Source organism: Lissotriton helveticus, chromosome 4_1 (genome assembly GCF_964261635.1).
Source record: "Lissotriton helveticus chromosome 4_1, aLisHel1.1, whole genome shotgun sequence".
Lineage (NCBI taxonomy): Eukaryota > Metazoa > Chordata > Amphibia > Caudata > Salamandridae > Lissotriton > Lissotriton helveticus.
The window spans coordinates 1,865,538,231-1,865,553,726 of NC_136063.1; the positions used below are offsets into that span (position 1 = coordinate 1,865,538,231).

General features: G+C 40.6%; 1 protein-coding gene across 4 annotated transcripts in view; it reads left to right on the forward strand.

The window, feature by feature from the left end:
• Window positions 1-15,496, forward strand: part of CYSLTR1 (cysteinyl leukotriene receptor 1) — a 676,208-nt gene that overhangs the window by 396,393 nt on the left and 264,319 nt on the right. For all 4 annotated transcript variants that reach the window (XM_078688519.1, XM_078688520.1, XM_078688521.1 and 1 more), the window contains one exon: window positions 3,022-3,088. The gene's annotated coding sequence lies outside the window, so the exon portion shown is untranslated. The remainder of the gene's footprint in view (window positions 1-3,021; window positions 3,089-15,496) is intronic.

A 15,496-nucleotide genomic window follows, 5' to 3' on the forward strand; every position in this document is an offset into this window, starting at 1 on the left:
AAGCAGAATTACAGCAGGAAGCCTGGGATAACCTTACCCAAGCCGCAGATACGAATAACTGTTCCCTGTTCTGGTCCACGGTGAATAACCCATTCCTAAAAGATGACAAGGTCCCAGAACTCACATCTAACGTGAGTATGGAGTCGTGGATTAGTCATTTTTCCAATATTTTCGACTCTAGTAATTTAACAGTTTCACATGTAGAAGGCTGGCCAATATTAGTATTAGATATTACTATTGAAGAAGTTATGGCTAGTATAAGAACCAGTAAAGGAGGTAAGGCCCAGGGCCCGGATGGCGTTCCCATGGACGTGTATAGGACTGCACCGGAGATTTGGGGTCCATTGCTGACCAAAATCTTTAATGCAGCCATATGCTGTAAAATACCGCCATCATGGGAAGAGTCAATAATCATCCCCATTTATAAGAAAGGTGATCGGGGGGATGCAAAAAATTACCGACCAATATCCCTACTGGACTCATCTGTTAAAATTATGAGTAGGGTCCTCTTAGTAAGATTAGAGGAGTGGGCAGAAACCAATGAGATCCTAAGTAACTGTCAGTTTGGTTTTAGAAAAGGCCGCGGCACCATCGAACAGTGTCTGAATTTAGAGCTATTGGTAGGGAAATATACCCAGGCAAAAAAAGGGTCGCTTTATTTATGTTTCGCCGACCTTAGTAGTGCTTTTGATTTGGTGGATCACGCTATTTTGTGGGTCAAATTATTGGAAATGGGGGCACCTGAAGGCATAATATATTTTCTAGCCCGCCTGTATGAAAAGCTCCGCACCAGCGTCCGTTATGGACCCAATGGGGAATGTACAACAATGTTTGGGATTAGAAGAGGTATAAGACAGGGGTGCGTTTTAGCACCCCTGCTTTTTACTCTTTTCATTAATGAGGTTGAATCTGCCCTGCAAGCAGTCGCTGCGGACGTCCCGAGAGTTAACAATTTTAATATACCTGTACTACTCTATGCGGACGACGCAGTGTTACTGTCAAGGACCCCCCTGGGTCTTCAACGTTTGATGGATTGTTTTGTATCTTTCATCAAAAATAGGAAAATGGTGATTAATAAGTCTAAAACATATGTAATGGAGTGCGGACCGGGAAAAGTAAAAACTAAAGGTAAAACTCAATATCTGATTGAGGGTGAACGGGTTAAAATAGTTGAACATTTTTGTTACCTAGGAATTACCTTTTCTAATAATGGGAGCTGGGCCACTGAACACAAAGTCGTCAGAACAAAGATGATTAGGAGTGCCAATGGGGTCTTCTTGTTTGCCAAGAAGTTGGGGAATAGACGTATTAAAGACATGTTAAAAATCTATCATGCTAAATGTCTTTCTGCAGCCCTATATGGGGCAGGTGTCTGGGGTGTGTCATCTGCAAAGAGCCTACAAGTAGAGGAGAATATCTTCCTGAAAAGGCTCTTGTGCTTGCCCAAGTCTACCTCCAACTCCTTGGTCCACAGGGAAACAGGGACCCAAGCCCTGAGTGATTTGATTATGTTAAGGCCCTTACTATTGTGGCGCTCTATTTGGCTTAGCGATGGTACCTCATTGAATAGAGCAATTATCAAGGACTGTCTTTCATTGGACCATCACCTAAAGATCCCCTGGATCAAATATATTATTGAATGCTCTCAAAAGATCCTTGGGGCCAATGTGCTTGATGACCCTTATAGTGTCTCGGATATATCCAAATCTAATGTGAAAACCGTCTTTCTGAATTACTGTAATGAAAGGCATTATCTGGAGGATTCTAAGTTAACTACATGTGCACTGTACAATAGCATGAATGAACTTACCGGTTTTAGTCAATATTTGTCACAAGTAACAAGAGTTTCGCGCCAGTTTGTACTAACCAGAATGAGGATGGGAGTAGTACATTATCTGGTCGCGTGCCCCAATATTAAATTGCGCCCTATTGGCCCATGTGAATGTGATAATAAAACAGAACAAAGCACTAAGCACTTTTTACTAACATGCGATTTGTATAGGGAATTACGGAAATTCTACCTGAAGCCTATGTTAAACAGATTTGGAGTGAGAAATACTACGGATGCTATGAAGCTACTTTTTAATTTGAATCACCCGGACATTTGCTTTTTTACTGCTACTTTTCTGCTCAAAGCTATAAGCGTTAGGAAAAGTATGTGTTTTTGAAAATAACGGACTATTTTAAATATTTATTCCATCCCCCTCTGGATATTTTGCATCATATGTTTTTTTTTTTTTTTTTTTTCAAATGATATATGTATTGTGTAATGAATTCTTTGTAATTAATAATTGTTATTCTATATTGTTTTTATTGTGTGCTTTTTTTAATGAAATTTTGTAAGAATTGTTAGTATCTGTAACCATGTGTGCTTTTATGGACATGTTTTATATGCTCCGAATAAAGCTTTATGAAATGAAATGTATTGCAATTTTCCAAGCAAAGCGTCATGTGGAAGATAAATCTTAGGTGTTAATTCTTATCTATAGGTATCAGCAACTAATACGGTGCTAGCAATATGAGGAGCTTACTTGAAAATAAGTGGATTATTATTGTCAGTCTGGTAATCACCTTGACACACATTTTAATCTTGTACTCCTTCAGTTCTCCCACAAAGAGCGATTATAAAGCAAATATTAAGAAAGCAAGTGCAGAACCTAAATATTATAATGTATTGCTGATGGTATTGGGTGCCATTTATGTGGTGTATTTAGCTTCAAAAAAACAATATATGCATACTTTTAAGAAATTCTTGTTTGGTTATATTATATCTAGTTTTAACATCTTTAAAACTAACATGAGAGAACTGAGATCTACCATAATATGTTTCACACAATTTTATTAGTGTATAGGAAAACTGAAGGTATTCCACTTTAGAGCATCTACAGGGAACCAGGTGAAATTAAATTCTCCTACGATACCATATGTACTTTGAATCACCGTTTCAGAAATTTTGAGTGTAATATTTTACTTAATGTGCTATCATTGAGCTCTAAAATTGTATTCTTTCTGTTTTTATAGAAGAGAAGGGCCAAATATTGAAATTTACTGGATCCTCAAGACATAACTGCATCTTCTTCAATTGCTGGTAAGGCCCTTCTGAACACAATGCATATACAAAAGAATTATTCGTACATGCAGCTGTTTTTGTTAATTTCTCAGCAGACTTTAATAAGGACTATATATGGCTCAATATAAAGGCAAAATATGCTGCTAAAGGGAACCATTCATTTTCTTAAATAAAATGGAAAGCTTTTCCAGCTTCCGTATTGAGACAGCATGTTTGATTTTGGAATTCATTATGGCATAATTGGAAAAGTTTTTTCTATTACTAACAGTGACAAGCTTATTTCTTACATAGAACTTCCTGTGGAGTTCATATTACCTCAAGTAAAACATGCTTTGAAATTCAGGACTCAAAGAATATTATTTTCTTGGAGTTTAAACTGCCTTGTTTAACTTAAAATATAACTATACTCAGCTACGATTTAGCATTAGTAATGGTAATTATTACTTTCACAAGTTAACATTAGTGGTTTGTGAGCCATAGATTCCATTGGGGCTGTCAAAGTGGCCACGGATAACGCTGCATTATCAAATGAGGTATGTGGTGACTCACTTAGACTAGTGGGGAACATTATAATATACCAAAGGGACAGAAGCCACACACATTATAATATACCAAAGGGACAGAAGCCGCAACACCGGCTGCTATGTGCTTGATCTGCTGAGATTCGAAACTGCGATACTCTTCAGGCGTTGTCCCTGTGAAAACATCCCTTGAAGCAATGCGAGCTTATATTGATAGATAGTTTTTGTCCAGCAATGCGTCAACTCCATTGCAACATGGACAATGGAGTACCTCTGTTAGGTAAATAACAGACTGCATAAACCTATTGCTGATTAGCAACTTTTAGAAATTCATATTGTACATCTCAGTGCAAACCAATAAAGTTATGACATCATGCCCCATAAATGCTAAAAGTGTTTACAAAAGTCTTAAATGTGACATTAAAGAAGTTATGTCATATTTATTAAAGTAAAGCCTTTATAACAACGAGTTAAGAACTTAGTAAATGTGTATTGTTTGTGGTGCTGAATTTGGAAATGGAGATATCAATGGATATTTCAAGTGACAGTGAAGTAGGGAATTCCAAGATTAGGTATAACATATATTAAGTTCAACAAGTCACATGGTTTAATACATTAAAGAAAATGTTTTTGAATCAAAGCAAAATAACTTTTTGTCCACTGGAACATTTACATATGGAAGATAGGGAATTGTTTCTTGGTCAAGTGTCATGGAAAGAAAAATATGAGTTAACCCTTGCACATACCATTGTGATGATCCTCAGTGGAGAACATGTTTTTGGAAGAAATGCATCCCTGTAAATTTAACTACAGTTACATTTGTAACAGGCACATTTTTCAATAGATGTGCATGGTATTGACGGATAATAATAATGAAATGCATATATGAAAATGGATCATGAAGAATCCATTAAAATGAAAAATGATTTTTATATTAAATTAACAATTAAACAAACACTTTACAAAGAAAGCTAGATGTAGTAAATCCATGGCAAACCTAATCTTAACCTAAATTAAATTTAAACCTTGTCCAAAATCTAAGCCTAAACACACCCAAACAAAATTTCTCACACTTTCTTCAACACTAACCTTACCCTTAAATATATCCCTTATTACAATCATGAACCTAACTCTTACCCTTATTGAATGTAAACATAACGTCTATTCTTAAGCTACCCTTGATATAAACTGTAAATGGAAACATGTACATCCAAGTCCAGGCACACATCAAAGTAAATAAACAGTATGTATAGTCTCTACACAATTACTGCAAATTAAATTCAACGATCAATGGACAATAAAGAAAATGTTGCTTTGTCTTTAATTCAGTGTCCCATTCGACCAAAACAAAACCAGCCGACACCATTTTTGTCACAAACAGAAGCCTTTCGTACATTGATCGTTACCACTTTAATGGATATATCACCGGCAGTGCGATTACAAAGACCTTTCTCTTCTACATTCAACCCTGAGGAAGTCTCGGAACTAATTCCACATGCGACGAAACACGTGTCAGCTAAGTTTGTTTTGGTCGAATGGAACACTGAATTAAAGACAAAGCAACATTTTTTTTATTGTCCATTGATCGTTGAATTTAATTTGCACTAATTGTGTCAAGACTATACATACTGTTTTTTTACTTTGATGTGTGCCGGGACTTGGATGTACATTATGTCAGTGTGAGAACCTTTTCCCACACAATTTTGAGGGGTAATGGAGCTCATCCCCTCTCCCAGTAGCACCATCCTAATACTTCTTCATAGCAACAAGTTGCGTCACACAGCCAAGCGCTTACATTCTCTGGCCTTCAAAAACCCTTCTCTATAGATACTGTAAATGGAATCATGTTCCTAAATCTCAAAATAAACCTGACATTAATCATGATCCCAAATAGAACTTTAACTCTTCAAACTACCCTAATTGCATTTCTACCCTTAACCCACCACCATAGCTTGCCACACATTTCTGAAATAATGAGAAAAAAAATACGTTTTCACTGTATAATTGATTATCTTCACCACCATTCAAAATAAAAGTTCTTCATTTTCACTTCAGCAGGAGAGTGTAAATGATATATGAGAAGAACTTTAAACTCTAGTATAGGCAGCTATGGTGAGCCACAGGGCTATTAGAACATTCAGCTTTATGAAGACAAAATATTCAAATTTCAAACTAGTCATATAGCAGATTCATTGGGTATGTAAAAAAAACAATAGCTCTCAACAGCTTCTCCTGCCCCTCATTCACAGCTCCTGGTGTCCATGTTTTTCTATTCTTCATCTCTACCAATTGCAGAGGGAGAGATGGCTGCTGTGGAGGCGTACCCTAGGGAAACCCTTGGGACTCCGGCTAGAAGTGGACAACAGTAACAGTCAGAGCCCTGAAGGTGGGAGGGAGATGCCACCACACATTTATTCACATACAGGCTCTTCCGCTCACATTTGTCTGTACAATTCTACACCGCGAAGAAGGAGAGACTGTTAATAGGGACATTTCAATGCTCCTTATTGTGGAACTGTAAATGTTTCATTAATATTAAACATGAAGAGTAGCTTTCATCTGGCAGGAGGGGCAAAACATCCCCTGCTGATCTAGCTGGCCATGTGCTGGCACTACCTACAGGGATAAACTGGACACTCTGTTGCACCACCAATAACTTGCTTGTGATCTAAGAATTCTAGCATTGTCATATGGCACAGGCTGCACCAGAGGGTAGCAACATAACTCATGCACTGCATTGTCTTGTCAGCCACCACCATACACCCTTACCGTGAGTAGGTGGGGCTCATGGAGATGAGCAAGGCTAATGCAGCTGGCATGTACACTAAAACCTACACAATTTACTGGTGAGTAGATTATTAGCATTGTTCAGATGTTCAGAGAGCTATAACTGAGCAGGAGAAGAAAAGGTAGCTGCTGCCCATGATCCTATGACCCATCACTCTCTCTAACTCCAGCAGTTTGCTCATAGTTAAGCCAATCTGATAGAAAGGGGACTTTCAGGTATAAGGCTGCATTGCCTCTCCAGGCTGAAAAATGTGAGGGAGCTGAGTATATTGTCCCCACCTGACCTGGCGAAAATTGCCAATTCTTAATAGGCAATGAAGCTTGCATCTTACAAGCCTTAGGCAAGCTAAAATTGGTCAGGGAAACAAGAAGCTGCACCCCTTCCTTTTTTGCTTCTTTTTCATTTCATTTGACTCAGGTCAGTGTTAGAGTCTTGGAGGTGCACTTTGTTACTCAGTTAGATGATTTGACTTTAAACACGTACTCTTCCTTTCTTGTGGCTAGGCCCATTCCTAAATAGACTCTACACATGCTAATATGGGGTTCCAGCCTGAATTTCGCCTTATTATATAAAAGGTAAATTCTAGGAATATTCTCAATCTCTCTTTCTCTATCTTGTTCCCTCTTGCCTTTCTTTCTCTCGCTCTCTTGCTCCATCTCTCTATTTCTTAAAATCTCTCAATCTCGCTCTCTCTCTGTGGACGTATCTGGGTGTCCACCTACTATGCAAAACTTCCATTACCACTGAATGTACACATCATGCTCGTGTGTGGAGGTGGACTCATTTGTAATATGAAATCATACAAGTTGAATTTGACAAGTGAATAAATCTCTTTGCAAGTAGAAATTCACATTTTGTAAAAAGCAAAACATTAATTCATACTTAGAAACTACACCATCTGTTCATATAAATATGGGATGTATGACGTTATAACGCATACTTTAACAACGCATACCTTTACAACGCTATTTTTACAACGCAGGAACCATTACAACGAATTACCATTACAACGCATTTTTTTTCAACGCAATACTTTTACAATGCAATACCTTTACAACGTAAGTATTGGTAAGTATATAATATTTTTTTTTTATGTAATTGATTACAATTCATATAATTTATTTTAATTTAATATTATTTTTAATTTATTTTTACCCTGTATCCATGTACCCCAAAACCCAAACCTGGCCCTGAACCCTAAAAATACCCCTTTACCCAAAAACCCAAACTTAGCCCTGAACCCTAAAAATACCCTTTTACCCAAAAACACAAACCTTGCCCTGAACCCTAAAAATACCCCTTTACCCAAAAACCCAAACCTAGCCCTGAACCCTAAAAATACCCCTTTACCCAAAAACCCAAACCTGGCCCTGAACCCTAAAAATACCCCTTTACCCAAAAACCCAAATCTTGCCCTGAACCCTAAAAATACCCCTTTACCCAAAAACCCAAACCTGGCCCTGAACCCTAAAAATACCCCTTTACCCAAAAACCCAAATTTAGCCCTGAACCCTAAAAATACACCTTTACCCAAAAACTCAAACCTAGCCCTGAACCCTAAAAATACCCCTTTACCCAAAAACCCAAACCTGGCCCTGAACCCTAAAAATACCCCTTTACCCAAAAACCCAACCCTTGCCCTGAACCCTAAAAATACCCCTTTACCCAAAAACCCAAACCTAGCCCTGAACCCTAAAAATACCCCTTTACCCAAAAACCCAAACCTAGCCCTGAACCCTAAAAATACCCATTTACCCAAAAACCCAAACCTTGCCCTGAACCCTAAAAATACCCCTTTACCCAAAAACCCAAACCTGGCCCTGAACCCTAAAAATACCCCTTTACCCAAAAACCCAAACTTATAACATTTTTACTATAATAATATACTTACCAATACTTACGTTGTAAAGGTATTGCGTTGTAAAAGTATTGCGTTGTAAAAAAATGCGTTGTAATGGTAGTTCGTTGTAATGGGTCCTGCGTTGTAAAAGTTGCGTTGTAAAAGTAGTCCGTTGTAAAAGTTTCGTTGTAACGGTAACATACCATAAATATGGCATAGCTGCCTTGTAAATTGTGTTCTCAGTGGCCAGTCAGTATAGTACAGTGTGCTTTTTTGGGGCTTTTTTACATATGTGTGTTTTTTCCATTAGATGAAAGTACTTTGGGCCTGATTAGGAGCTCGACGATCTAACCGCTGTACCCCTGCAGTGGCGTTCCCTTAAAGCATGCGACGGCATCAGTCTCCCACCCACCACATTATGTTGTGACTGCTGGCCCAGCTGCAGTGTTTCTGAAAGCGGTGCATATTTTTTCATATATGTCGATGCTTGTGTGCATATTTTTACTGCAGAAGTGTTGAATGTACATATATGCATGACACGTGAAAAAATACCTATTACAAGAATTTTTCAATTTCTGGAGTCTGGTCTATATGTGCCCGGTCCAGTCTATGGGTAAATAGTACAAAAATGACACACCTGGATTTTGGCACCAACAGGATTGTTTTCTTCACGGTCAAGATGCTGCTGTGAAGGGGGTTCCTGGAGGAAGTGAAGAAAAGGAAATGGATTAGTATGCACCCCGAATTCTTAGATTCTGCTGGTTCGAAGTAGGTGGCCTTCCCGCCATGGTCAGCTTGTCGGAAAGCCAACTCGTAATTCAGACGGTGGTGAACTTCTCTGTACAGCCCTCTGACAGCTGCTTTCTCCTGTCCGACGTCGAGGCTGTCTGCAAATGGCTGGCAATGTCGAAGGTGCTCCTGTGACCTTTCGTTCAGCAAACCTCCAACATTATCATTCGGCGGACGGACCGCCTAGTGAATCTGACGCTGATGCTACGGATGTCCCAATACCACCAAAGTTGCAATCAGACCCTTTGTCTTTAGGTCTTTTTTAACCCTGATTTCGTGATTAGGGAGCCTATCAGTCCTGGAGTTTACATTCCTCAGTCAATGTACAACTCTTTGTAGAGGCAGCCTTTTAAAAGATTCCTAATCCTGGTCACTTCCCCTAGTAACTGGAGCCGCCATCTTGGGCTGGGGAAGGCTCGCGCTGGAGCTCGCAGCCCCTCCCGCCCTCCCAGGTACTTAAGGGCGTTCATATCGCCATTCGGGAGATTTGCTTTATTCACCCTTGAGGCGGAAGCCGGGGGTACTTTGCGCTCCCTTGCGCGCTATTGTGAGACGCTGAAACGCTGATTGTTATTTGAAACTGTGTCACTGTTAATGAGTTATTGATTACGAATAACTTTTTAAAAACTGTAGATATTTTAAAATGTGGAGATTTTAACAGGACCCCCTACCTGTAGCGAGATCGACATCGCTAGGATATTTCTCCTTGGGTGACACAGCGCCGCTGTTGCTAGGCGCTGGTCACTTCCCCTAGTAACTGGAGCCGCCATCTTGGGCCGGGGAAGGCTCGCGCTGGAGCTCGCAGCCCCTCCCACCCTCCTCCCACATACCAGGATGTACTTAAGTCAAGGTTCCTCCCGTCCGCGCAGCGGTCGCGCCGGCGGCGCGCCAAAGGCGCGCCAAAGGCAAGCCCGTCTGCGCACGTCCGCGCCGGAACCGGGCCCAGGGCCATTACCCCTGGCCTTTTTTCGCTACCCCCACGAGGGACGTACACTTCCAGCCAGCTCAGGAACTGTCGTCCTCCACGGGATCCTTTATGCTCCATATTCGACCCACATTATCTTGTGGGAAATGCTCCCCAATGCTGTTCGAACTGCGCCGCCATGATATCAAACTGTCAGGAACTCCCTTGCCGGAAGCCCAATAAAACACTCAGTGACTACTCCATGGCCCTTATCAATGTCCGTTCCTTAGGTAAACATCGACAAGAAATAGCTGAGCTTATGGAAGATAAACAATTAGACTTACTGTTTTTAACAGAGACCTGGTTGGACAATGCTTCCGATCCGGATTTAGTTATCGCTGTTCCCCATGGGTTTTCAATCCACAGACTGGATAGACAACGCAAGAAAGGGGGAGGGATAGCCATAATTGCTCGGGACATCTATGCGGTCAGAATTAACGTGATACCGCTCCTTTCTTGTGAGGCCCTCCAATTTTCCATTAAACTCACTCCTTCGGTAAATTTAAAAGGTATTCTCCTTTACCGTCCTCCAGGGCAAAGGTCGGCATTTATCTCCGACATTAACCGTATCCTGGAAGTGTCTGCCCTTGATGGCTCGTTTACCATCTTAGGCGACTTCAATTTTCACTTCGACAAAATTGAAGATAATGACACAGCTGCCCTTCAGGCATGCCTGACAACTTTTGGACTCTCTCAGCTAGTTAAAGCTCCTACCCACGAAGGAGGCCATATTCTTGACGGCATTTTTACTAATTTAAATGACCTTCAAGTCTCTGCCATTTTTCCCATCATTTGGTCAGATCACTTTGTCATAACGGCCACACTAATTAACCATGCCCCAGGAACAGCTAAGGAAAATGGTAATCATCGTCAGACTTTCCTGGCCTGGAATGATATTGACAGTAACAGCTTACAATCACTTTTGATTAAAACTAGTCCACCTCTATCATATGATCCCAATTTTGCAATTACTCAATACAATGAATGGGTTGCATCTGCGACCACCTCCCTGGTCCAGCTAAAACAAAGCTCCCGAAATAGATCATCCCCGTCTGCCCCATGGTACTCGGAGACTCTAAGGACACAAAAGCAGCTGTGTCGGAGGAATGAAAGGAATTGGCGCAGACATTATTCCGAAGAGGCCAAAATAACATACAAGCATACGGTCATCATATACAAAAATATGATCCTGGATGCCAAGAAGAAGTTCTTTTCAGAGAAAATTGAACTCTCCAAAAACTCAAACAAGGCCTTGTTTGAGACCACCAAACAGTTGGCTGGCTGCTTGCCCAATCTACAACCTCCTTCTTCCCAATCATTTTGTGATGCATTGGCAAATTATGTTTACAACAAAGTTAATGACATCTATGCTGTCTTTGCCAATTGCGTAAAAATGCCTCTAAACACTCCCACTGAGCCGGCGAGTCCCTCCATGGCTGGCCCTTCTCTTTCTCAGTTTAAGGAGGTCTCTATCACTCAGGTCAGGGATATCTTGTCATCCATCAAATCAGGCTCTGCCCTTGATCCCTGCCCTTTTAAAATATTGCTTCCAGGCTTGGAAGTGCTGCTCCCAGCCATCACTACCATCTGCAACACTTTGATCAACACAGGCGTTTACCCCTCCGACCTAAAAAAGACACTACTAAAGCCGCTGTTGAAAAAACCAAACCTAGATAGGGACGAGCTCAAAAATTACCGACCTATTGCCAATCTGCCTATTTTGGCAAAAGTTGTCGAGAAGGCCCTGAATGTCCAACTGTCAGCCTTTATAGAAACCTACCATCTACTGGATGATTCCCAGTTTGGCTTTCGCCAACATCATGGGACGGAGACGGCCCTGATCAAGGCAACAGAGGATATTAGAACCATTCGCGATGCGGGTGGCACAGCAGTCTTGATACTGCTGGACCTGTCGGCGGCGTTCGACACGGTCGATCATGCCATCCTGATCGACCGTGTCGAAGACCTGGGGATTAGGCACAAGGCTAGGACTCTCCTGGCTTCCTTTCTTGCTGAAAGAACTCAGGTGGTCACCATAGGGCCTTTTCAGTCCACCACCCTGTCCCTGCCGTGCGGAGTACCCCAAGGCTCATCCCTGAGTCCGACACTTTTCAATATATACGTGTCGGACCTTGCCAATACCATTCGAGCTCACGGGATGAGCCTTACATCCTACGCTGATGACACCCAGTTGGTCCTAACCATCAGAAATGACGGCCAAAAAATCGCCGATAATTTCAATCTGGGCATGCAGGCCATAGGGAATTGGATGGCCTCCAATTGCCTTAAATTGAACTCGGATAAGTCCGAGGTGGTTATCTTTGGAAACTTAACCCCAGAATGGTCTTCCCGCTGGTGGCCACAGTCCATGGGTCCCCCCCACCACTCCCGTCAGCAAAGTGAGGAACTTGGGAGTCATGTTTGACGACCGCCTCACTTTCCTCCCTCACGCAAATCAGATTGCCTCTTCCGCCTTCTATAAATTACGAATTATTAAAAAAATTCTCCCTTTTCTCCCTGCCTCAGCTGGTAAAACCCTGATCACGTCCCTGGTTTTGTCCACCTTGGACTATTGCAATGCCCTCTTCCTGAACTCTCAAGAAAGAGTCCTTAATAAGCTGCAAACCATTCAAAATGCTGCTGCCAGACTGCTGGGTGATGTCCCAAAATATCAATCAGTCTCAGGAACCATCAGAGAATTTCACTGGCTTTCCATCAGGAATAGAACTAAGTTTAAGGCCCTTTGCATTGTCTATAAGGCGTTGCATAACCAGGGACCAGCCTTTCTCACTCAACAACTTGTTCCCTACCGGCCCACCAGGTCCTTGCGGTCCTCCGATCGTTTCCAGCTGGAAGTACCCCGTACCAAACTGGTTTCATGGGGTGATAGAAGATTTCTTGTTTCAGCACCCAAGCTCTGGAACACTCTGCCATTGTCCATAAAAAGTAGCCCCTCTCTATGGTCCTTTCGAAAGCACCTCAAAACGTGGCTATTTGACCAATAATCATATCCTCCTGTAAGGCTGAATTGAGCAGATACTTAGCGCCGAGATGCCCATGGGCCTTCGTTGCGCTTTATAAGTGTTTAAATAAATAAATAAATAAATAAATAATAAATTGCATCAAATAACAATTTGCAATTCGTGATTTCTTATTAGGAATCTTCTAAAATGGATTTGGTTGAAATGGGTGCAGTTTGCGCACCGACTTTTATTGAATGCATTGGTATTTTGCGAACCACCTGATGTACCAAAAGGCTGGCTCACAAAATACTGTTTTTTAGTGGGTCTCAATTCGACCAACCTGCAAAAGACAGATTGCAAATTGAGACCCACTACATTGGTTAAAATCATAGGCATGGTGGCCTGCCGGTGTAAGCAGACCGCAGACCACCATATCTGTGATTTTTTAATAAATAAACAACCCATTTTTTAAAAAATGCAGCCCATTTCCTTAAAATGGGATGTTTTTATAGCTTTACAAACATTTTATAGGAGCAGGCAATGGTACGATAGACCAAAACGTGCTCCTAAAAAACATTTTGGCTACATTCACAAAGGGCTGGGGGGCCCTATAGGACCCCTTCCCATTTGAGAATGGTTACCCCTAACTTGGATTTGGTATTAAATTATTAATGTTCTGCTACCGGATTTTGTTTGGAAATTATTAATACATACATTAAGAAATCACTATTTGTAAGGGGTGTCCTTTACACAACCCCAAACCTATATTTAGTCTGAACCCCAAATTGCGATTCAGTTATGTGTTACCAAATCACAGTTTGAGTTCTGTACATTTACAAACACTATTTTGCAGTCACAGGGGCTCAAATGTGATCGCTGTGAGTTTAAAATTGCTTTGTACATCAGGTCCCAAGTCTTTGAATTTTTCCTAAAGATCATGAGATTTGGTTTGCAGGCATAGATGAAGTGGCAAGTAATTCCATAGCATGGGTGCCAAGACTGAAAACTCATGTTCACCCATAGGTTTATTTCTGAATCTTGGAATGTTTTGTAAATTGGCAGATGAAAAACGTAGCTCCAGACAGGGGGTGTATTCCTGAAATCTATGATCTATGAATTGTGGAGCCATGCCTTTTATGGCCTTAAAAATTAGACAGCAGTATTTGAATTTTACCCACTATTACACTGGGAGCCAATGTAGGAATATCAGGATAGGGCTGGCACAAGTGCCCTGTGGGGTGTTCGGAAACCGAATCGAAATAAACACATTGGGGCTGAGTATGATCTTGCTAGGAAAGCCCTCCATACGACTCTTATCCAGAGGGCTTTCCTAGCGAATTGTGCTCTGCGAGTCCTAGCGTCTGATTCCGATGCACCCGTATAGTAACCAACTTGGTTCGCTCGGACTCCTATTGAACTCTATGGGAGCCTGAATACTGAACGCGTACACAGGCTACCATAGCAAAAAGGAGTGGGTGGGGGAAAGCGTATACCCTCTGGCAGCCACACTGTGCATGCAGGGAAAGGGGGGACCCATGGGTACCCCCACGGGACCGATTCGGAGGGCACCAGCTGAAGGGGGACCCGCTACAGCCCCCCAAAGTCTGATTCCCACAGCTATTTTGTCTCACTGAGACCGAGTCGATATGAATCATGCAGCGTACTCACTAGTACGGGAGCCCGATTCGGCTGTAAATAAGTCAAACTGACAGGATCGGGTTTAGAAACGCATCCTACTTGGTCGTTTCAGAACAGGGGCAGATTTAGTCAGAAACATAGGCTCCGAATCGGATTAGCTCATTACGGAACCCGTCTGGATGCCTTCCTGGTGAGATCATACATGGTCCCTTAGTGTAACATAAATGTTGTGTCAAGAATATCATGACACAAAAATATCGTTGTCGAAAATATCGATTTAAGGTGCTGTATTTAATATTGATGCATTTATTGTCGTTTTAGTTAATATCCTAGTGCACAATATTTTGTTGTGATAACTAGTGTGCAATGCATTCTATTTTTATGTTTTTCTTATTCATAGTATTTGTTTATAATTTGTTTTTAAAAAGAATTTTTTTTATTAAATCTTTTTTCTATTTAGTCAAATTATATTTTTTAGAAGCGGGATGCTGGGTTTATAGGGGATAAGGGTGGGAAGTGTTTTAAAAATAATGTATTAGTGTATATATTTTAATGTTTTTTTACATTTTTTTAAAAACATAAAAAATATTAAAAGTGTGATGTTGGGTTTATAGGGGAGAAGGATGGGAAGTATTTTATACAATGATGTATTATTGTGTATAGTTTGTATGTAAAAAAAAATTAACGTAGACAATACATTCTGGACATATTTTAATATTTGTTCATTAATAGGAAAAATATTAAAACAATTGCTAATTTTTGTTTAATTTAATCATTAAAATATGTTAGATATTTGCAAAACATTTTTTAAGTTATATTATTCATAATTATGAATATAATTTTAATTACATTTATATTATATTTTCAAATATTGTATTGTGTTAAATATGTTCATATATAAATATTTTATGTACTTTTGTATG